A 24,264-nucleotide genomic window follows, 5' to 3' on the forward strand; every position below is an offset into this window, starting at 1 on the left:
CCGCGCGCACACATTCTCATACACATACATTACATTTGTCGTCCCACTCCCAGCCATTTATCCTCAAGCCTCTGTTAAAGCATAGCGTCTACTCAGGGATTCTGTTGCTAGGACTTAGGCTGAGCTTTGCCCAAAGGAATATAACACGGGACGATTTCAGAGGCGAAAACTCGGAGGGGTTTTGAGCATCTTCAGGTTGAATTTCCGAGCCCCTGAGAATGGAAAGAATGATTCCAGGAAACCGTGATAGTTATGGGGGATGGCGTAAAATAGGACCATATGACTGGGGTATAGGGCCATTTACTGTTAGGGTACTTTAAAAAATCGAGGGGTATCTCTGTATCTCCCCCCCCAAAGGAGAAATCTCAGTGGGAGAAGATTCCCTATCCCAATGGGATTCCCCTCCCCTAGAATGAATTTTTTTATATCATAAAAGAATTCCTTTGTCAAATAATTACAACTTTGGGCTAATTGCTGAGGGTAGAAAAGTGAATGAAATTTCTGCACATCTCAAATGTGTTTTCCAATAAAGTATAAAAGAAAACATATTATGCTAAAATATAGGCATTTACCAAAAAAAAAATCCATCTGAATTCAAGATCCAAACTGACAGCTAATAGACTAGTACACCTAAAGAATCTACTGGATTCTAACCCATTTTTTCGTGGATATTTTGGTAAATACTTATAAACAGGCAATTATGCTTTTCACTCAAACTGTTCACAGCATTCAAAACCATTATTACAACAAGCAGTGATACAGTTCAGTATGTCAGTTTAGCCATCAATAATGAGTTTGATCAGGGGGAAACACCTGTAAGTCGTTTTGTACTCAGAATGATTTTATTTGCTTGCTTAGTTTTTATTATGTGTTTAATCCACCTGTTAACAAGAATTACCTGAGGGGCTGAAAACTGAAAGAAGTATCACATGTTCACATTTGATTTGATAGGTAGAAATTGTATTAATGAAACAGCAATAATGTACATGTCTATCTCTATACATACACACATTCACACATACATACATACATACCACTACTATTCCAACATAGGAACATTTTTAAAAATGTGGGTGTCAAAGTAAATACATGTTGAAATACTATAATAGTTTCTTAACCTGTCATTGACACTTAGCATATACTAATTCACCTGTGTACAACTCCAATTTCTCTCTCTCTCTCTTTCCTGTCCTTTATCATTTTTTTGTACTGCTTAAATATAGAAAACAATTAAAAGCAAGTATCCATCTAAAGTATTGAATACTTAAATGAATGCCATGTTTATTATCTTTCGGAAAACACATACCTTAAAAATTACACATGCAAGAATTTGATTTGCCATTTATAAAATATCCATTTCAGAATCAGACTTTTTCACAACTCTTGTGGACAAAGCAGAGGAACCCATACTGAGCTCAAATTATTCTTGCCAACTGCCTTTATGGTGCATCCATAGCTCTATAGCAGTGTTTCTCAACCTTGGCCCACCTGAAGATGCGTGGGCTTCAACTCCCACAATCCCCCAGCTGGCTTTTTTACAAGATTTTTACAAGATTTACAAGATTAAAACAAGTGTAGATGGGACTGTTACCCATAAAGCTAGATTAGTAGCACAAGGTTTCAACCAGTCAGCAAATGACTATAATGAGGTATTTGCACCTAGTTTAAAAGCTACAACTTTACGTGCATCATTAGTTTGGGCAGCTAAGCATGGATATGTAGTGAATCATTTAGATGCTGAGACAGCATATCTCCATGCACCGTTGCAACCAGTGGTGGGTTCCTGCCGGATCGCACCGGATCGCGCGCTCCCTTTCGGCGCTAAACCTGGAAGTATGGTCTTGCCCCGCCCCTGGCGACACGACGACGCTTGCCTGCGCTCCACCAGCTTGGCTGGGAACGGAGACGTTTCTCTGCTCAGCAATGTCTTCAGTGGAGTGGTGGCAGCCTGGCAGGCTGAGCCTGCGTCCCTTTCAGGCGCTCCGCTCCGCTGAGGAAACGTCTCCGTTCCCAGCCAAGCTGGTGGAGCGCAGGCAAGCGTCGTCCCATCGCCAGGGGCGGGGCAAGACCGTACTTCCAGGTTTAGCGCCGAAAGGGAGCGCGCAATCCGGTGCGATCTGGCAGGAACCCACCACTGGTTGCAACACACTATATATTTAAAGAAACCTGAAGGGTTAAACACTGATAGCAACACTGATTGTTGGAAGTTAAAAAAGAGTCTTTATGGTTTAAAACAATCAGGCTATGAGTGGAGTCAATACATAGTGAAGGAATTAGCAAGGATAGGTTTTAAAGCTGGAGGATTGTGCTGGGGGATTGTGGGAGTTGAAGTCCACGCATCTTCAGGTGGGCCAAGGTTGAGAAACACTGCTCTATAGTATAATCTGTGAAACAATCACTGCTAGCAGCTAGTCTCTCACCTGACGGTGAAGGTTGTGAAGCTTTTTGTTTTTAAATCCGTGTGCCTCAGAAGAAAGTGAGTCTCACCTACAAAGCTGGAAGATATAAGTCTAGAGATATGAACTATGCTTATCTCTTTATGCTAACCTCAGGCTTTGTTTGGAGCAGGATAAAACACAAAAATGTGGTGTGTAGAAATGCTATGAAGCACCATTCTAGATTTTCTAAAACAGAATAAAAAACTACTCCAAGTTTGCCATTAGAGTAAATATTTCTTACAAATACCTTCCGCCTCAAAGGGAGGGGAAAAATACATAGGGATTGAGGAACAGAGCAGAAATAGAAAAAAAAAACCCTGGAGAAATCATTGACCTTAGGGAAACATTAAAGCTTGGAGCATGGCTCCATAAGGAAGCTGTAGTTACATATTTTAAAAGTCATTTATCAAGAACAGCTGAGTGAGAAGATTTCACTCAGTTCTAGTTACGTTTATAAAAAATATGGTTTTAAGAAATGCTAATATCTTATTCCATTTCTTAAAGGCACAATGGCTTTCAATAAGCCATTTTATTTCTACATTTTAATCCTGACAGCTACATTATGAGTACCTGGGATAATGTTATGCATAAGCAGGGAGATTATCACTGAAGACCCAGTCCAGTTACAGACCTTCAGTGATCACAAAGGCATGGTGAAACCTTCATGACAATTGAAAATGTGTATTATCAAAAGGCAACATTGTCTTGAGAAATTTTGAATGAAACGTTTATGATGCGGAGACACTGTTCACCAAAGGAACTGTTATGACTGTGAGGTATGTGCTGTATAATGTAGCTCTTTGCTCATTAAATTATCCCTGGTTTAGTTGTAGGTTAATTTGATTGTGACTTCAGCTGTTATGATTTCTAAAAACATCTGTGACTTAGTATGCCATGTGGACCACATCATTTACAACTGTCTGGGGAAAAAAGCAATATTAAAACTAATCATAGCACAGGGTGTCATGACTTTTGATATTATGGGGAATAATGTTCAATATTCAGTGAATATTCTAGAAATTGAATAGCAAGAAACGTAGATTAGCTAGGGAAGCATAAGTTCAGAGAAGAGAATGAACAATATTGTCAATATTTTGAAGCATAGTTTTATGACCAAATCAAAATGTCTTGTATGCAAATAATACTAAGTAATAATTGCTTACTTTCACATGATAGTAAGCAAAGCTCCAGTCAGCATTCTGTGCCTTGATTTGAGGAGCTAATTGATAAGTTTATAAATTTGCATTAAGAATGTATTTACATGCCCTCTCTATTGCCCCTATCAGTCTCTTTTAGTGTCCATTTTGCTTTTATTTATAGTTTATTGTACATTATTCCAATTGGGTCATATTCATAATTATTTTCACATCCTATTGTTGCCTCGTGGCTTTTGGAGAATTCTCATTGCTTTCATTGGGAAAGCTTATGGATTTTATAATATCACAGATTATTTTAATAATTAAACTTAGAGACAATACATTTGGCAGCATAGAAAACATTGTTATAATAATACTCTCCATTAGCAGATTTTTTTTAAAAAAATTACATTTTCTTCTGCATTTTTTCTTGGGTTGCTTTGCATCTAGCCAAGTGGGGCATAAGGTCCTTAGGAATACAAGTAGCCATTCTATAGTCTGCCATTCAAATCATGTCAGATCTTGGTTTAGGCTTGTAGTAAACAAAATAGTCATCTTTTTAACTACCGTATTTGTGTAATAATCCTTCTGCAAGTCATCTCTCAGCTTGTGATGAACCAGGTATAAAGGAATCTGTATCCTAAGCTTATTCAACTATAATGAATTTCTATTGGCATTCTTCAATCTGAGACCTGCAGATGTATTGGACTACAATCTCCATCACTCCCAAACTACATTGTGCCATAAGAGAGAAAATGCCTTGGGCAACTATCAAAGCAATTACCATGAAATTGTTGGTGTTTTTGCTTGAGCTAAGACTGCCTAAAAGGTAAATGGGAGGTAAGGAGAGTAACTGGGATGGTTGAGACAAAGATCTGCCTCTATGTGAATCACTAGTTACTGCCATATTCCCTTGCCCACACACAGACACATACTGCAATTGCTTATTAGAGCTTTACGTTGTCAAAATCAGGGGCAAGGACCTTAACATAATACTTGCTTCAGCTACCATAAACATACTGACAAAGTTCAAGCAACCCACTGTAAGCCAGTTAAAAACCCAGCAGATAAAGACTTAGCATCTACACACATGCTATCTTTTGTGGAAGTGGGGTGGGACGGGTGTGTGTGCTGTGTATTAAGCATGTTATGTGATTAATTAGAGTACAATGGAAAATATTGCATTGAACCCTTAGATTTCTCAGTAACCAGATTAGTTATATATCAAGAAGGCTAATAAGCAGTTCAAGTCTGATTCAGCTTGGTAGCTGGTCTCTCTACATCACGGGTGTCCAAACTTGGGAACTTTAAGACTTGTGGACTTCAACTCCCAGAATTCCCCAGCCAGCGTGACTGGCTGGGGAATTCTGGGAGTTGAAGTCCACAAGTCTTAAAGTTCCCAAGTTTGGACACCCCTGCTCTACATAGAAATGAAATGAAAATAGTTGAGGAAGGGAGAAACTAGAATGTAAAGACCAAAATACTGCATAAATGTCACCACTTCCTTGTTTAAGTGACTCCTTTTTTACGTTAGCTTCATTTTTCAATAACTGGGGTTGGCTCCTATATGTCAATACAGTCACACAGGGATGTGTTCCCTTTCCTTTCCTTTCCTTTCCTTTCCTTTCCTTTCCTTTCCTTTCCTTTCCTTTCCTTTCCTGTCCTGTCCTGTCCTGTCCTGTCCTGTCCTGTCCTTTCCCTTCCTTTCCCTTCTCTTTCCTTTTCCTTACCTATAGGGCAATTTTAATGGCCTCTTGTTCATTATTTCCCTTTGGATCATTTCTGCCCATGGGCCAAAGTCACAGACATTCCATTCCACGGCTGAAAACTAAGTTCCAGGTCAGAATCCAAAGCCTCAATTTGTGGGAGTCTGACTATGCCAATATTAATTTCAAACATTTATGAAATCCTACCAGTAATTTCCATGAAATTTTGAATCAAAGGCGGTTTCTGAGGAGTTATCAGTATCCCGAATACTCCTGTTACAAAGGCCAAATGATGATTACACTTTTTTATTTCCACTGCTCCCCTGACTTGATTCACAATGGGGATGCATGGATAAGTATCAATTTAAAAGTCAATCACCATACTATCCACTTCATTGGCATAAGGCTATCTTTCTCAAGCAGAAAATTGAAATGGAAAATGCAGTGACTGCACTAGCAATTTATTTTACTCCCTAAATTCATGTAGATGTGCCTGCATAAGGGACCATAAAAGAAATGTATAAATATACAAGAAACATAAGAAATTAATTGCTCTCCATATCTAGCTATCTGTCTGTATATCTATCTATCATTGAGAAGCATTTACTGTATATTTGTAAGAAAACATTAGAAATATTCAAGTATTTCTTAATACTGGGTGTTGGGTGAGAGTTAAAATATATCCAAATCCAATGTTGAATCTTCCTGAAGTTGGCATTTTCAAAGCATGACTGAAAATAGCTACCACGGCACAGCTGGTATGTGACTGATACACATCTCTAACCCAACCTGTATAACTAATTCTGTAAACAGGAGGCAGAATAATTGTGTTCAATTTTAAATTATATGTCAAGTTGTATAAAGTCATTCTGTATTGGAAATATCACAGAGACCAAAATAATAATGAGTATAATATTTAGACAACGAACAATTCCACAATGCTGTTTCTATTTCCCAATTCCTAAAAAACAGTATGAAGAAGATTCACAAAGAAAATGCAAGGAATATTAATAAATGTTCCTCTTCCCACTAACTCAAGCACAAAAGACAAATAAAATAAAAAGCACGCTCCCTCATTTAGCCATCCTAGATCCTTCAAGTGTCTTCTGAAGGAGAGTAAAAACCCATGTTTTTTGTTGAAGCCAAGGATCAGAGAGATGTAATGAGAAGAAGCTCCTGCAAATACAGTGGGCAACTGGATTGTAGAGCTTTAGAGAAAAAGGGCTAAAAGGGGTTAAAAAAAGAGAGAGCAATTATTTTTACTGTATTTTCAAATGCACCAGAGAAAACCCAGAAATAAATAATTTCAAATCTCTGTCAGAACCAGCACTGTAGACTGAGATGCATTTAGTGCATTCAGTAGAATATGAAATATGATTATTTTTGCCAGATTGAGCCTGCTAATTATAATGAATTATATTTGAGAATACTTAGAAATATATCTAAAATGATAAAATTTGTGTGTGTGTGTGTGTGTGTGTGTGTGTGTGTTGTATTTGTGCTGATAAATAAATAAAGGGAGACTAGTATAGATCTATTTAGCTCTCATCAGCTAGCCATACCCTTACTGGGATTCGAACCTGGGCTGTATTACATATTAGGCAGATGTATTAGCCACTAAGCCACAGGCTCTCCACCTTATCAGTTTTATAACAATATCAATATTATAACACAAATACATACATACATACATACATACATACATACATACATACATACATGATAAATATATCTAAAATGATTGGACTGTTATTAGAAATAGCAACATATTAAGACATATGAGCCTCATTTAAACATAGCACATGAAATAAAGCTCATTTTGTTATGGTAGATTCAGATATTTAATGCCCTGTTTTGGAGGTTTAGTTGGAAAGATTCTCCTCTATAATTTCTTCTCAGCTCAATTCTCAGTTTGTGAAAGATATTTTCATTTTTCAGATTTCAGTTGGGAGTATAAAGTTTTTAATGAATTAATACCAGGTTTTGCATTCAGAAAAGTGCCATCCATGTGTTATTTTGGAAGAGCATATTTTAAATCACTTAGAAGTGAGGGTGGTTTGGGATACAATTACTTTCTTTCTTAGTTATTTGAAATGCATCAGTGTTTATGCTCATACTAAACTGACATGATCTTAACCTTAACAATGCTTATTTGGAAAACAAAGTGTGAACTTTAGTAGGATCAGATACCCTTGTTGCTTGCCAAAAATTCAGAGTAACAATATCTTTATTTAAAATATCATTTTGATAACTAGATATGATCAAGGAGCATAACTGTAAGCATCTTTTACGAAAATATTTGGTAGATTCAGCAAATTGTTGAAGATATATAATCCAGTATTTAATACTGGTTTATTTGTCATGTTTTTATGGTACAGCGGGTTCTTCTGGATAAAAGTTATTTTATGTATTACTTTCCATCTGTTTTTTGTACATTTTAATCTTATTTTGAATTATATACTAGTAATTAGGAAGCAAAAAAATAGAAATGAATGTAGCAATGTTATATAATCCCAAAAATAATTCTGCAAGGGTGAAATAAATACACTTATGTCCAGTCCTAACTACTGTACTTTAAAGCTTTGACATCACCATTCAAGTCTCTGGCCAGTTTTTTCTTCCTTTCCTAGGAATAATTAAAATTGGTTTCTCAATATGAATGAGAAAGTAACTTGTGCAAACAATAAGAAAGGTCAAAACTGATCAAGAATCTTATGGCACTTTAAAGATAAACAAATGTATGACTACCTAGGCTTCCATTAATTCCTTCATCTTATAAGATGGCTAGATTATAGTTTTATGAGAGAAATACAAAATGCATCAGCTGTTGCTGGAGAGATATTCTGCAAAGCGAGGAAAGAAGCAGAATTATTTCGAATAACAATCAGCTCATCATTCAGGTGCATGAAACTGCTCAGGACTAACAAGTCTATCCCTGTAAATCATGTATTAGCATGTGCTTCCTGTTGCATTCTTAACCAGTCACTCTTTTCCATGCCCATCTCCTTTCCAGAAAATAGCTACTGTATCTTTTTCCACCATTCAATCATTCTACACTTAGTGCTTATTTAGGCATTGGCAAAGCTCAGAGTTACTTCAATTCACATGCAATAATTTCAGGAGACTTTACTATACTTGGAAAGTTGCACGATTTGGAGGAGCAATCTTCATTTCTCAAGAATCAAGTCACACACCTTGTGATCTTGGGAAAGTGAAACATCATCATGGTAAAGAGATTCAGAGGAAATCCAAGCTTTTTCTAGTTAAAGCTCTCTTTTTGATTCAAAAAGATTTCAGGGTTCAAGACCTTTTGCATGTGGGATGTTGTTTTGGAACAAGCTCCCTGCTTGTGCTGCCTATTCATAGCACCGTCAGGATTTAATCCAGTACATCAGTAAACTGTGTTGAAATACTCTCAGAATGTTCAGGTAGCCACAGCAACCTATTGCTGAAATCCAAATGTTTGCAAACTCCTCTTACAAAATATTAATCCAATTGCACGAAGAATCACAAGAGTGGGGTTACCCAGAATATGCAGGATTGCAGAGATGCTTTCTGTGATTTGTCCAGATAGATCAATATTAAATTAATGTTTACAAATAAAATGGCTCCTGTGTAAGTATCATTGCACCTATTTTTTTCTACCTTAATTCTTGTTTAATTAATGGAACAATATTAGTTAATTCCTGTTTGACTAGCAAAGCATACTTTTAATCAGATAAATTGCCTTTTAAAACCACATTGTCTCTAGTGAAATACCTGAATAGCAGATTGAAGGGGGGAAATACACTATATGTTGCTACTTCTGACAATGCACTATAGTTTTATTTATTAGCATATAGAGTAGACATACTTTCTTTAATAACCCCAAATCATGATATTGTCAAGGTTTCAAAATATGTATGCATACCTACATATCAAACCAAAGACATTTCCGTATTTCCTATGCAGCTTGGAAACCAGACTTGAGGGGGATTTTTTTTTAAAAAACCCATTAGCCATCATGGTTAATGTCTGCGGTATATTTAATACAACTCTTTGTATTTGAGCAATTCATTCTGGCCATTATGTAAATATTTTAATGGATTGGTCCAACAAAAAACCAGATTTTCTTTAATTAAAATGATTGCGGTCAACTAGTAACCTTATTTTTGGGAAACTGGTTGTACACACAAGCATATTCAGGTGTAATTAGCACCTTCTATTATTTTGCGGCTCAGAAAAGTGAGGTCAAAGTAATGGCCATGATCAACTTTATCATTACTAAAACTCTTCCTCGTGCATATCAGGTGCATTTTGTGTGAAACTGGGAGTCAAAATGAAACCACACACATTTCTTATTTTGCAACTTCCTACAGTTATGTGAGCAAGTTTTAGCTAGAAACCAATTAGAAAAAGGCCAAAATCGTTTTCTATTATGCTCTATAGAATGAATTTCCAGCTGTTAGATTGGGTAATGAAAGGCACAAAAGGCTAAGATAACAACAGCTCTTTATTTGGTCAAGTACAGGCATCCATTGAGTGAGAAGTCTGGCAGCTCCCTTTTTAAAAGGGAGCTGTCCAGCGCTTCAGCCAATCAGGTCTCTCTCTGTTCCCGCCTGAAAAGAGAGGACCTGACTGGAAACTACTATTGTCCTTGCAACAACTAGAGGGGGGAGTATCTAACACCAGCGATAGCTGAATTAGGAACTTAAGTAATGAAGATGGATTTTCTCCAATGGCTAATTTCATTTCTTCAAAGTCCAAGACTTAATTAATTACATTTGTTATGATGGAGTCAGTTCATTGGCAGCTGCTCTTACATGCAGTCATGCCGAAAATTTGGGGCAGGAATGCTACGTTCAGTGGCATCCACAAGAAAATTATATCAGCCAATGGCAAAACATATGTGATGATGCATTTGGTGTCAGGACACAAGCACAGTCTTGGAGCATTTATGTGATAACAGGACTAAGCCTGTGTTATTATGTTGGCATCCCTGGTACAAATACCACTGAGTTGTCTAAGTTCATTAGCAATCCGTATTTAAGACACACAGTAATAGCACAGCTGGATGCAAATATCAGTAACTGCAAGACTCACAAAAATGTAAGGCCAATGTCCAGTAGAAAAAACAGTTATTGTAATTAGGCAAAGAAAGAGAAGAAATAGAGTGGAAAATGGGGACAGAGCAACAGGAACTAGACCAGTGTGAAATAGATAAAGAACTTAAGCAAGAATGACTTCCATACATACAATACATCACGCAGGAGGGGAAATACAAATATTTATAATATGGCTTTTAAAGTGGTTTAAATGTTTACAAACAGTGCAAATTGGTCTGAGTACAAAAAAGGGGGAAGTTAGGAATTACATTTTTATCTTTTGCAATCAGCTCTTTTTTCTCCTTTCCTTTTTTTTAGTACTCATAAATAACAAATAATAATAATAATACCATGGAGACTTTAGTATTAACTTCAAAACTATAAACTTTTTCATATAACAAATCAATTTGATGCATCTTGCAATGTCTTATCAATGTCATATTTAGCATTCACTGTATAATTTAAGGACATTTGTTCATTTATATTTTAGAAATCAAACATTTTTTCTGCTATAAGATTTTAAAGTTTATCACCACCATATTAATAGCTTCCACTTTCTAATTATTTGTATTTTCTAATAAAACAATTGAAGTCATAAGCACAAAAATGACAGCTGTTTAGCAAATATATAGTGCGTATGTAACCTGGGTCACAAAAATCTGTTTTGTGGGTAGAGTTCTTAAAAGTGTTGCATAAATTCCAACTTCTGTTTAATAATGCAAATTTGCAATCAGAATTGAGCAACAGAATATGTATTATAAAGGTGAGAGCTCATTAATACAAAGCACTGGAAATGCTTTATAGAAATCAATTCTTATAAAATTTTAATTGTATCCATATTTGCTTGTCCCAACAGACACAAAATTTTCAAAGTACATTGGTACCAAAATATTTTCGAGCTAGTGTATCATAGAGGTTAGATAATTATACTTTGTGCAAAAAATCCTAGAATCAAATTCCAAATAAACTCTGAAGTTGATGGCCACTGTCTCTCAATCTAATCTTTGTCACAAGGCAACTCCCCAGATCAAATGAGGAAGAAGTACTCAAACATTATATATATATATATATATATATATAATGTTTGTTGTAACTCCATGGAAGCATAATGAGATAAATGGATTTATAATGTGCTGACCAACCACACTCAACATGTAGTCCTCAATGGAACTGTATCTACATGGAGGGAAGTATGCAGTGGATACCCCAAGTCTCTACTTTAGGTCCAGTATTCTACAATATCTTCATCACTGATTTAGACAAGGGCATAGAAAGGGACCTCATCAAATTTGTAGAGGACACCGAGCTGGCAGGAATAGCCAATACTTGAAGATAAGTTCAAGATACAGAAGGATCTTGACAGACTTGAACACTGGACCCTATCTAACAAAAAAAAAGTTCAGTGGTGAGAAAAATGAAGTTCTACATTTAGGCAAGAAATGCACAGGTATAGAATAGGTCCATGGTGGTGAACCTATGGTACATATGCCAGAGGTGGCACACAGAGCCCTCTCTGTGAGCACACACACTGCCACCAGCTACTCTTTCGGGTTCTGTCACGCACATGCCCGCCAGCTGAAACCCAAAAGAGAGCTCTCTGGTGGGTGTGCATGCAATGGAACCCAGAAGAGCAGCTAGCCACCGCACACATGTGCACTGGCCAGCTGCACAGTTCCAAGTTCCAGAATGGGCATGCATTCTCCAGTTTCAGCACTCAGTGCCGAAAAGGTTAGCCATCACTGGAATAGGTAGTACTGGCTCAATAGTAGTTACTGCAAGAGGGATCTTGGAGTCCTAGTAGACACTCACTACTAGCAGTCCTAGGCTGAACCAGCAGTCCTAGGCTGTATTAACTGAGGGAGAGAATCAAGATCACGTGAGGTGCTAATACTACCTTATAAGGCTCTAGAAAGAGTGCAGAGAAGAGCAGCAAAGATGATTAGGAGACTAGAGGCTAAAATATACAAAGAACAATTTCAGGAATTGGGTATGTCTAGTTTAATGGAGAGAAGAACTAAGGTTGACCTGATGGCGGTGTTCCAATATCTAAGGCACTGCCACAAGAGGAGGTCAAACTATTCTCCAAAGCACCTGAGGGCAGGACAAGAAACAATGGATGGAAACTAATCAAGGAGACAATTAATCAAGAATGAAGGATAACTTTCATGACAGTTAGAACAATTAATTAATGGCATGATTTTCCTCCTGAAATTGTGGGTGCTCCAATACTGGAGGTTTTTAAGAAGAGATTGGGCAACATTTTTCTAAAATGGTATAGGGTTTCCTGCTTAAGCAGAGGGTTGGACTAGAAAACCTCCAACATACCTTCCAACTCTGTTGTTCTGCAAATATATACATTCTTGAGAAATAAACTTTGAAAGACAAGTTTTCTTTTTTTAAAATGTATGTTTTCTTTAAAGCACCTTTCCCATATTCCAAAAAACTGGAGAGCACTGCTCAATAAAAATCTATTATCTACATCGACATGTCTGCCTGCCTGCCTGCCTGCCTGCCTGCCTGCCTGCCTGCCAGCCAGCCAGCCAGCCAGCCAGCCAGCCAGCCAGCCAGCCAGCCAGCCAGCCAGCTAGCCAGCCAGTCATCTATCTATCTATCTGCTACCCAGTGACGTGTGGTGAGGTTTATGGCTGGTGAGGCTGGTGACGTCATCAAATTATCATCACGAAGGGAGGACTGTGACAACTTTGATCTTTGCAAGCATGCAAGCAAAATACCCCAGGATCTCGGTGGCGGGGAAAGCAACTCCTTCCGCTGCGTTATGGAGAAGAGCTGAAGAATTTGTTCAGTATCTGCAGGATAAAATCGCTCAGATCCGGACAGGCTTGGACTCTGACTGGGTAGATTCGGGCAAGTCAATGGGGATGAATCTTGTGGAGACAATCTGGGATGAGTTTGACCCTGTGACCCCCGAGGGCATGGACAGGATTATGGGGAGACTCAGTGCTGCCACTTGTGTGCTGGACCCGTGTCCCTCTTGGTTAGTTTTGGCTTCGCGGGAGGTGACACGAGGCTGGCTCCAGGCGATTACCAATGGTGGTGAGGCCCCTCCTCAAGAAGCCTTCCCTGGACCCAGCGTCTTTAGCCAACTATCGTCCGGTCTCCAACCTTCGCTTTGTAGCAAAGGTTGTCAAGAGTGTGGTAGCATGTCAGCTTCCCCAGTACCTGGATGAAGCTGTCTACCTGGATCCGTTTCAGTCGGGTTTCAGGCCCGGGTACAGCACGGAGACGGCATTGGTCACATTGGTCGATGATCTCTGGCGGGCCCGGGACAGGGGCTGCTCCTCTGTCCTGGTCCTATTAGACCTCTTGGCGGCTTTTGATACCACCGACCATGGTATCCTACTGCGACAACTTGGGGGGTTGGGAGTGAGGGGCACTGTTTTACGGTGGTTCTCCTCCTACCTGTTGGATCGGTCGCAGTTCGTGTTGACTGGAGGGCAGGGATCGACCCCGAGGCATGTCACTTGTGGGGTGCCTCAGGGGTCGGTTCTCTCACCCCTCCTGTTCAACATATATATGAAACCGCTGGGTGAGATCACCCGTGGTTTTAGGGTATGGTATCATCAATATGCTGATGATACCCAATTTTTCATCTCTACCCCAAACCACCCAAACGATGCCCTCGATGTGATGTCCCGATGCCTGGAGGCTGTGCGGATCTGGATGGGGAGGAAAAGGCTCAAGCTCAATCCCTCCAAGACTAAGTGGCTGTGGTTTCCATCATCCCAATTTGTGCATCTTGTTCCATCTTTGATGATAAGGGGAGAAATTTTAGCCCCCTCAGAGAGGGCTCACAATCTGGGAGTCCTCCTGGACACGCAGCTTAGTTTTGAAGATCACCTGATGGCCTTGACCAGGGGGGCCTTTTACCAGGTTCGCCTGGTACGTCAGTTGCGCCCCTTCCTGGATCGTGATGCTCTATGCACAGTCACTCATGCCCTCATCCTTTCTCGCCTGGACTACTGCAATGCTCTCTACATGGGGCTGCCCTTGAAGAGCACCCGGAGGCTTCAGCTGTTCCAGAATGCGGCCACGCGGGTTATCACGGGGGTACCTAGGTACTCCCATGTTACACCCCTTTTAGGCAGCCTGCACTGTTTGCCGGTTGTTTTCCAGGTACGATTCAAGGTACTAATTATGACCTTTAAAACGCTCCATGGCACATACATAACAATTGTTATGTAGGTTCCATGTTTTGTTTTGTTTTATTGTGGTTTTTTTCCTTGTTGTTCTTTTTTTACTGTTTTTAAATATTAAAACATTCAATAAAATTTTTTTTTTAAAAAACAAAGCGTTCCATGGCTTAGGCCCAGGGTACCTGCGAGACCACCTACTGCCACCAGTAGCCTCCCACCGTCCAGTGTGATCCCACAGGGTTGGCCTCCTCAGGGTGCCGTCGGCCAAACAGTGTCGGCTAGCGACCCCCAGAGGGAGAGCCTTCTCTGTGGGAGCACCTTCCCTCTGGAATGAGCTGCCCCTGGAGCTTCGCATAATCCCTGACCTCTGGTCCTTCCAACGCACCCTAAAAAGTTGGCTTTTCCAGCAAGCTGGCCTGACCTGTTAATTTTATCTAATTTTTTAAATGTTAGTGTTATATTAATTGGATTTCTTTTTTGGATTGTTTCTAATTTCCTTTTAACTTTTGTAATATGTGTTTTTTTAATGCTGTACACCGCCCTGAGTCCTTTGGGAGAAGTGCGGCATATAAATCCAATAAAACAAACAAACAAACAAACAATCCTGGGGTATTTTGCTTGCACGCGCAAGAAAGAGATGAAAGAGAAAAGGGGAGAATTTTTTCTTTTTTTTCTTCTTTTCATGATGAAAGCGGTGAGGCTCTGCCTCCCCTGACTGCCTCCCCTGACTGCACGTCACTGCTGCTACCCATCTTACCATCAGTTGATTTCATCTTTGCTTTAGGCTAATCTACATTCTGTACATTGCTTCATAAAATCAGTGATACAATCTCTTGATGACAGTTTTGTTCATTGAGCCAGTTACAAGCCAATTCACTTGAGGTACTTTCTGAACAAAATAAAAAGATTCTATTCTATTCTATTCTATTCTATTCTATTCTATTCTATTCTATTCTACTCTACTCTACTCTACTCTACTTTATTGTAATTTTTCAGGTCTGTGAATACATTACAAGAGATTAGTGACAGCATCATCATCAACTGAAAATAAAAACTTGTAAAAATATTGTAACGGCAGGGTGGTTTAAGACATCAGTCATTTTCAATTCTGGTGCCTATGACAAGCTTTAAGAATTCAAGATGCAGCCAGAGAAACTGTCAATCTCTGTTTTAGTAATGCTGTCAAGAGCAGTAGCAGCCCCTTTCATAGATCACTTTGGAACTCTTGTGACTCTTAATTATCCTAAATTGAAGATAATTGAAGCAATCCATTTGATATAGGTCATCCTAACTGTGATAGTGATACATAATGCAGCGTTATAAACACAATAATAAAATGCCTTTGAAAAGTGAGAAATCAATCAACACAGTTATTTTTAATCCCTTGGGTTTCTACACACTTTTTTTTTTGTAAACCCAAACAGAACTATTTCCTAATCCTTTTCTCTTGCTCAGGTGATGCTTTTCTCACCTTATGCAACATAAGCTTTACTTTTGAGACTCAATCTGGCATGTTGGCAAGAAAAAAGAGGGAACATGAATGCTATTATTTTCAATTTCAGATCAGGAATTATTTTTTAAAAAAATTTCATTTCTCTTCATTTGCCATGGTTTAACCAAATTAAGCATTAAAAATTGAAACTTCACCCAATTAAACAAACACAGCTAATTCCAATTTTATTACACTGTTTCATTATCTGAATAGTATCCAAAACACTTAAGTTATTAAGTAGCTTAGGTAAAGAAGTCAAGGCACATAAAAATAACTTAACTAAAACAGTGTACAGATTTTGTTTTGTCTTTCTGTCTTATTCTCTATTGTTTCTTTCACAATAGAAGCCCCAAATATTGTGGGGGAGTTATATTTGTTTTCACCCAAAACAATTCTTGTGTAACAGGTGAAAATAGGTCTAATACTACAGATATCATTAGACACCAGAAACTGAACTATCTCAAATTTTACATTCCTGTACTGTAATCACAAACATCTTTCCCAACTGTGGATCCAATATTAGTGAGAAAAGCTGAGAACTATCGCAATTTCCTCTGGCGAGAGTTCATAAAGAGAGGATGGAAGATTTCAAGCTCCTTGGATCAGAGGTGTATGAGCTGCATCTTCTTCTAGAAGTGGAATAGAATGTTTTTTTTTAATCCCTTAGAAGATCTTAAGGCTTACAGTTAATATTCAACTCTTGATCTGATCTGGGATCAGCACCAGCTTTTACTGAAAGTTGATAAACTTACCTGACTTCAGCTATAGTTTAATTGAACACATTTATTTTTGGCTCAGCTCTGTCATTAGCAATGCAAGCTATTTGTTTTAGTTATCCTGCAACTTGGGACAGGTACTTTCCCACTGACAGGAATTCTTGTTTCTCCCTGGCTCCCATTTCCTTAGATCCCCTCACTCTCTGCTAAGTCACTTTACCTTCCTGTCTTGCCACCATGACACCAGGCATTGAAAACTAAGAAGATTTTCATTATAAGCAGAAACAGGACAAAGCTTTCCTCATACTGTAGCTGCCTGTTTGTCAACCTTGCCTAAACAGATGCTATTCCTTTTAGACTTAATACTTAAGATTTTGATTTGTCAGGGTATAATTTTTCTTGAGAAGAAAGCAACATTAGGTAGAGCTGGAAGGTAAGCTCATTGCCAGAATTTTTTGTCTGTAAAAGCTGAATGAACAAAGCCAAATTGCTTTACATTAAAATAAAAGTCTAAAAGTTATAATAAGAGAATAATGCACGTGGAAACATCTGATGAGACTAAATATAATAAATAAAATTATACACAATATGAGCATGTTCGTTTAGACTTCTATTAGGCTTGCATCAAGTGATCTTAACAAAATTACCAATAGTTGTCCATTTCATTTTTCCAAGGATAAGATGAAATCATTGTAATAGATGGGAAATCCAACTCTGTTTTTAATCTCTCATTTTTTGTGATTAATTTTTAGACTAAAAGTCATTTATACTACTGACTCTAGTGGTATGAGTTCAAAATTCTTTGAAAAACTATGAATACAGGAACATCTAATCTTTTTATCTATGATATGTGGATCATGGTATTGAGCTGTCTGAGAGTAGGGCTAGGAGTGGAAAAAACGCTGCAATTCTGGGGACAGGTCTCTTTTTTATATTGGCTTTCATTTATTTAATAAATCAGAATAAAGAGAAAAACTAAAACAGCAAATGAAACATTAAAAAAGTAGTGCAAAAACAAAAAAATTACAGAAGGAGCTTCTCATATATGTGCATGATTGTGAGATCACAGTCTAATACAGTATGGACATACTTCATCGTAATCATCTATGTCTATAAGCAACACGTATGTTTGTTTGTTTATTTATTAGATTTTTATCTCATATATAATTTGTAAATAACATCGTCTTCCGCTTCTGAGTAATTGGACCATATGAAAATACTAAATAAGAATATTCCATATGGGCCCAGAAAGGAACCTTTATACTAAATAAAAATGTTATTCTAACATCTACAGTTTCTAAAATGCTGTAGTAGTTTAAAGTTATGTATAATACCCTGTTTCCCGCAAAATAAGACCTCCCCGGATAATTAGCCAATCAGGCTTTTGAGCGCATGTGCTAAAATAATCCCTCCCCCCAAAAAACCCTCCCCCAAAATATTGCAACCCAGCAGCAGCCATGGGGTGACCATGCTCACCATCTCCTGCACCTCAAAAATAATAAGACCTCCCCAAAATAAGGCCAAGTGCTTATTTCAGGGGTCAAAAGAAAATAAGACCCTGTCTTATTTTCAGGGCAACATAGTACTATGGTTCAAAATTTAGGGGATCCAGTTAAACACATGCCTTTCTTGCTTCTTTCACTAAGTTCAATATTTCTGGCTGAAGAAATAGAATCATAATCAAATATATATAATTATTTACAACCTAACATATCTTATAGAGTTCTTGTAAAGTTTGAATCCAATTCAGAGGCTCTATGATTTGGAAGGACCAGCAATAGCATTCAACAAATCTGTTCTTGTTTCTCAACTGTAATAGTTTTATGGATTTATCCATAATTCACTTGACAAAGAAAAGTGTTACTATAGATTTATATCTTAATCCTATATTGCCAGCATTATGATTCCCAAACTCAGAATATAAATTGAGATGTAAGGTATATTTATTTGTTCCATTTGTATGCTACTAAATCAACTACTATTTATGATAACAAATGCAATGAAAGGAGCTACAAAATGGGAAGAAACAAAACATCTATGGTAACATCCAAAATAAAAATTGATATAGAAAGTAGGTGTAGTAATAATAATCATTGTAATGTAATAATGAAAGAAAGTAAATGGAAATAAAATAAAGATAGTGACAATGACAATGCATCATTTTTAAAAAATAATATCAATCATCACTACAGGAGGATCAAGCCAATTCAATCTGGTTACAATATGTGATCCAAATCAGCTTCCAGTATTAAACATTTGTTATAATTATCATCATCTAATGTATTTTGCAAGGGAATAGGTGGAATTTTATTTAATTCATTTGCTGCTTAATACTTAACAAAATTAGCAAATGAGCTGTAAAGATAATCTAAAAATGAATGCTGTAGGAAAAATCTATCCAACTGAGCAGAGTGATTAACTCTTAAAGAATAAGAGCTGTATCTGCCCAGTAGAGGGAAGACCAAGTCCAACATCTGTACCAGACAATATACATTTTTAGGCTCAACTAAAATGCCACAAAAACAGACATTCATTATTTACTAGACAAGATTTTTAAAAATAGTGGGAAAAAGTTAAAAAAAATCTAAAAATTGGGACAGATGTTTCAGCCATACGTTTCTATAATATAGTTTAAAGTCAGAATAGATGAAGATTGCAACCTACATGTATGTACTGGAGATAAATATTGCTAACATCAGATTGCAGCTAACATTCAGAAACCAATAATAATTACTATTCCCTTTCAATCTGGATACCACAAAGGCAGTTAGTCCTCAAACTATCTCCTGCTTTGATGAATCATATAAGCTGCTGGCATGGTAAAACTGTGAAACTCTTAGTCCAGGGGTGTCCAAACTTGGCAACTTTAAGACTTGTGGACTTCAACTTCCAGAATTCCCCAGCCAGCTTAGTCTTCCAGTGAACATTTAAATAAAGTTGAGCTCTTTATGCTTCAGAAATGTGTCTTCACATTTGTAGTAGAGTACCCTTTTAGACTTCTGAAAATCTGAGATACCTGGCTCTTCCTCCAAGTACTGGGCTAGGATGGGGTTGAGTCAATAAGCCAATACAAATATGAGTGGTCCATTGCCTGGAGGGAAGGGCTTGTTCTGTTTTTATCTTACTATTTTATTGGATGTTGTGAGCTTCCTATGATCACTTTGTCAGATAGGTGGCCACATACGTTCTATAAATACATATACACATGAATTTATACTTTCCCATTTAGCCTCTAGAGAACATATTGGACAAATCTCCTAGAACAGTTTGTTGATACTTTATTACAAGATGTGCTCAAAATGTTTGTTTCTGTTGTAAACCGGGGGGGGGGGGTGTTTCTACCCAGTTTTTATTTTCCCAAGGTTGCACACATACTTATAGAAGAAGAAAAGAAGAAGAAGATTATACTACCTCACCCCTTTGTTCTAGCAGGGGAGATCTGTTTGTTTGCCAAGAGTACTGCTGGGGTCCATGGTAAATCTCAGTGCCTCAAACATTTAATTAAGATTTTATAAGTTAAACATATGAAGACTACATGACCCAACACCATGCTTCTTTCTTACTTCTACCATCTATAAGACATTATTAACAATACCACACATGTAATGAAACTCTTTTGTGCCAGAGTGTTTTCAATACTCCAACAGCCTCTTCTCAATGATGGGATTTAGGCTGATTGCCAGATGAAGCCTAAATTACACAATTGACATCTCTAATTGATTTTTACTTGTCTTCAGGAAAATTCAGAACACTACTATAGTTTCTTATAATTTCTTCAGACTTCAATCACATACAACATTTTCATTTATTTATCCCAACAGGAAATATCATGCTTGATGTTGTCTTCTAAGCAATCAATACTTTTTTGCAGCTTGATTTCATAAGAAAGCAAGAAAGCTGAAGTTTTCCCTGAAATTCAGTATTATTATTAGTATTATTATGTTTCAAGAAGTAAAATGTGAATAGTGTGAATGTTAAATCTGCAGATAAAGCAGGTTGTGCAGGAAGCTGTGCAAGAATTTAAAGAATAGCTAGTAAATGCTGTACAAGAAAAGAATTATGTCGTCCTTTTCTTTACTATTAGTTTTTTATTGTCTCTTTTAAATGTTGTTTATCTCTATAGAGACAACCAATCAATCAGTAAACAACAGCCTAATCAAGTAACTACCAAGGCGGGAAAAAACACCCCCACCAATACTGACAGGGCAAGATACTGTATATAAACAAAGCTCTCCCTGGTCCCTTCTTGCACTAAATATGTTATCCAGTCTGGTAAAGAAATGTCTGCAGGCAAACCTCCAAGCTCAGAAAACACAATGAACTCCAATGTTTAATATGAATATCAAAATTCTAACAATCAAGGTAGTTTATCAAATAGTTTATTTAAGAACAATCAAGATAGTTTATTTTTTAAAAATCAGACAGCTCTGACAATGTTCAATTGTAGTGGATTTGATTGTTCTGAATAAAAATAAAAAGGGTTAAGATGTAGCCTGCACTTAAAGACACTGTATATTTAGAAGTAGTTCTACGGTAGTTTTCTGAGGAATTTACCAGCTGGATCCCAGGATTTCTATAATAAAAAGTCCCAGTCAAGAATGATTTTTTATATTTGTTTGACATCACTAGCATGTTCTATTAGAACAAGATTATAACAAATGTGTTTCATATTGTAATTGTTTTCAGAGTATACATTAGTATTATAGGCTAACAGAAAATATTGCACTGCGCAGCAGACTAGGCTAAATTATACCCATGTTACTTTATTTTTGTAATATTTTTCATTTGACATCATCTCATTTGACATTTGCAGATGACACCAAGCTGGCAGGAATAACCAACACTCCAGAAGATAGGCTTAAGATACAGAAGGATCTTGACAAACTTGAACATTGGGCACTATCTAATAAAATGAAATTCAATGGTGAAAAGAGTAAGGTTCTACATTTAGGCAACAAAAACGAAATGCACAGGTACAGTATAGGTGGTACCTTGCTCAACAGTAATAACTGTGAAAGGGATCTTGGAGTCCTAGTGGACAACCATTTAAATATGAGCCAGCAGTGTGCAGCAGCTGCCAAAAAAGCCAACACAGTTCTAGGCTGCATCAACAGAGGGATAGAATCAAGATCATGTGAAGTGTTAATGCCACTTTATAATGCCTTGGAAAGGCCACACTTGGAATACTGCATTCAGTTTTGGTTGCCACAATGTAGAAAAGATGTGGAGACTCTAGAAAGAGTGCAGAGAAGAGCAACAAAGATGATTAGGGGACTGGAGACTAAAACATATGAAGAACGGTTGCAGGAACTGGATATGTCTAGTTTAATGAAAAGAAGGACTAGGGTGTCACTGCGTTAAATTGTTTGCTAGTCTGAACTGAATAGCTGAACTGAAAGAGTTACTGCGCAGGTCATAAGGTCTTATCTGACAATGATGTACTGCTGCGCCTGCTCTTCACACATTCCAGAGACTTTTCTTCCTTTTGATCTTTGTCCGTCTGCCAAGAAGCTGGTAGACAAACTGTTTTCTGCCAAAATGTAACAATTAGATAGATTTGTTTTATTTCTTTATTTCTTATTTTTGTATTAAAGCTTGTTTTTAATTAGAATATGTTTTCCGGGATTTTTATTTCTTTTTTTTCGCACCTTAAAGATAATGCTGTTTGGAAACGCCGCGATCTAAGACCTCATTTAGTTCATGGTGAAATCTTCCCCTGACATAGGGGAGACATGATAGCAGTGTTCCAATATCTCAGGGGTTGCCACAAAGAAGAGGGAGTCAAACTATTCTCCAAAGCACCTGAGGGTAGAACAAGAAGCAATGGGTGGAAACTAATCAAGGAGAGAAGCAACTTAGAACTGAGGAGAAATTTCCTGACAGTTAGAACAATTAATCAGTGGAACAGAAGTTGCCTCCAGAAGTTGTGAATGCCCCAACACTGGAAGTCTTTAAGAAGATGTTGGATAGCCATTTGTCTGAAACGGTATAGGGTTTCCTGCCTAGGAAACTCCAAGGTCCCTTCCAACTCTGCTATTGTATTGTATTGGATCTATAATTTTACAACTAAATTTTAACAATTACACTACATTCACTTTATTATAAGTCACCTAGAGTCTGGTAAAAGTGAGATAGACAATAGTAATAGCACTTAGACTTATATACCACTTCACAGTGCTTTACAGCCTTTTCTAAGCGGTTTACAGAGTCAGCATATTGCCCTCAACAATCTAGGCCCTCCTTTTACTGACCACGGAAGGATGGAAGGCTGAGTCAACTTTGAGCCTGTGAGGATTCAACCCCTGGCAATCAGCAAAATTAGTCTGCAATACTGCATTCTAACCACTGTGCCACTACAGCTATATAAATTGAATAAATAAATCAATAACTATTTCTAGGAACATTTATGAAAATACTGTATATGTAATGTCTCTGGCTAATTCTTCTAATTATCTGCTTTAATTCAGTTGTGCTATATGTAGATATTTCAGAATGTTCTTTCTCTCTTTAATTGATAGGACATAATGGGGACAGATAAGGAGGAGACAAAGAGAGGTAAAGTACTGAAGACTAGAGGGAGGGTGACCTTTGATGTGAATTGTTTGTCACCCTCTAGATTAACACATTTCTCTCATTATTTTTTGTACAAAGGGAAAAGAAAGACAGACCTCAGCTCCCTCATACCATTTCTTTCATTAGAATAAGGACTGAATAGCAGATAACTTCATACAGTGGAAAGAATGCAAAGTGAGATAAATAGTATAATTAGGAGTCTATTTTTTATAAGAAAATATTCTTGAAGCTGGTGTTTGCAGATAAAGATAAGCTTTATTTAGGAAATGACATGAATTATTTAGGCTTGTCCACAGCTATGAGAAACAGAAAATCAGGTAAGTACAACACAGTTCAGAGTTTGAAGAGAAAGAAAGACTAAATTGAGAAAAGAAGAAAGGGATGAAACAAGATCACTCTGACATATTACAGACATATAAAATAAGTTTCTTAAATAGGACTGTAAAGTCTTTTCCCCCAACTTGGTATTTATTACCTGTAGAAGCCAACACATTTAGGTATAGAACAGCAGTGCATGAAAAGCTGTATTCCTACAGTGAGGCAATGAAGGATAGGTTGCGCTGATCTCATCACACTCTTACAATTAATGACAAATTCATATATCAGGTGATAAGGCTTTATAGATGTAGGGGCAATATAAATACATCCTTTGCTTAAGTGCAAAGGCCGCATAAGGGCCATACAAAGGAGGAGGTGGAGCAAGAGCAGGAGGAGAAGGAGGAGGAGAAGGAGAAGGAGAAGAAATATTGTCACATCAAAATGAGTCTGGAAGCAAATCAGTAATCACTGATATCAATATAAATTTTATATTCTCCAGGTATCTAGATCTTATCATTCTATACTAGATAAAGACTTTCTATGAACTAATTACAGTAACAGACAGGTTGCTTTGAATGCTAACTTCACTGTTGTTTAACCTATTAACATATCTTTTTCTGTCATATGTGAAATGTAGGACAGGTCAA

The sequence above is a fragment of the Natrix helvetica genome (assembly GCF_964273705.1).
Source record: "Natrix helvetica genome assembly, chromosome: 4".
In the NCBI taxonomy this organism is placed as follows: domain Eukaryota; kingdom Metazoa; phylum Chordata; class Lepidosauria; order Squamata; family Natricidae; genus Natrix; species Natrix helvetica.